The sequence below is a fragment of the Octodon degus genome, unplaced genomic scaffold, assembly GCF_000260255.1.
Source record: "Octodon degus isolate 3935 unplaced genomic scaffold, OctDeg1.0 scaffold00032, whole genome shotgun sequence".
NCBI classification, from domain to species: Eukaryota; Metazoa; Chordata; class Mammalia; order Rodentia; family Octodontidae; genus Octodon; species Octodon degus.
The window spans coordinates 19,425,692-19,427,386 of NW_004524608.1; positions in this window are offsets into that span (position 1 = coordinate 19,425,692).

Here is a 1,695-nt window from a genome sequence, read left to right on the forward strand (position 1 = left end):
GAAATCCCATTCAGTTTCCTTATGAAGCCATCTCTGCAATCTAACTTGGTTTACAGGGATTGGTTAGGTAGGAATTTTATGTAGCAAACAGCAAGTAACAGCCACTATTTACTAAACAACTTAGAACAGTGGTGAGTATACATTTACAACAGAAAGCACAAGATTTACATTTATAATCTAAAACGTGAGTTGACTCATTACAATTACTAGATCAGACTCGTAGTGATCCCCTTATTTAGTCTCCCAAAAGCTGGGATCACAGGTGTGCTCTACATGCCCAGTCTCAATTGCCATCTCAGTGTGGCTGGGGGCGGGGTTGACAGGGCCGCTGACCCTGAATTATTATTTTTTAACCTGTGGTAGACACATGAAATTCCAAATATTTGCAATATGTAAGAAATATGATTATCATATCCCTATGTGTGAAAGTCTTTTTCAAACATATTTTAACTGCTTTCTGATGAATAAGTTCTGGAGGTAAATAGTGAAAACAAAACAGACTAAAATTTGAATGATTTTTGTGTTTTTGTGACAATGCTCTTTCAAATGAATTGAACTTCACAGCATGACAGTATTTAAACTGGGCCATATTCCGTTTTAAGTGTTGGTCTTCGTTATAAATCATCCATGGCCCCACTTTCTGTCCTTTTTTTCTGATTTGCATTTTCCTTTCCACTCAGTAACTGCCCCTGCTAGGTTACCTATAAATTTCATACCACTAAACTTGGCAGCTTTTTTCCATTCCTATCAGAGTATAACGATCCTCAGGAGATTCTATTCATTCTTCAGTCAACTATTTATCTCTCTTTCCTTGGCTAGTATGACAGGATACTTTCCTCATTTTCTTTCTGCCTCTCTAGCAACACTTTTGCCCTCCTTTCCTAGAAATGTTTCACTCTTCCTTTTTCTTCCTCATCTAACTCTTATTGTGACAATTCATTTAATGTGTGAGTATCAGTGAAACAATAACTACAAGAATCTTTCTCTTACCTTGATCCAATATTAGCCTCAGGATGCTGCTGCTGTCTTCCAGCAGTGTCTCCACGTGGATGTGTCCCAATAACCAACTGGGAATCTAGCTCTGAACAACTGAAGAAATCAATCTACTTTAATGAACCTATTGTTATGGGTCAATCAGAATAGGAACCAGGTCAGTCAGATTGGAATTTGGAAAGCCATTTATTACACTGCTCAGGGTCTCCCATTCAGCTCTTAAGCAGGAGAGGACTGAAAGGTGGCCCCGGAAGCAGAGAGGGGTTTTAAAACCTGGAACCACATTGAGTTTGATAAACAAATTTATTGTCTGACCACATTCAGTTTGGTAAACAAATTCATTGTCTGACACAAAATAATGCTTTCAGAGTGATTGGGAACAATTTAAACTGCATTTCCTGGGGCTGTTTCAGTTTCTGTTTAATTTGCACTAGAGTGCCTGCAGACAGCTTTGCATAGTCTGTAGGTTTACAAGAAGTTAAAGGCCATTTAATTTCCTTTTGAAGTCATCTCTGTAAACTAACTTTGTTAACAGGAATTGGTGAGGATTACAGGAAGTTTGTCTTAACAAACAGCAAGAAACAGCCACTAGTTACTAATGTAATGAGTCAACTCACATTTTAGATTGTAAATGTAAATCTTGTGCTTTCTGTTGTAAAAATGTATACTTACCACTGTTCTAAGTTGTTTAGTAACTAGTGG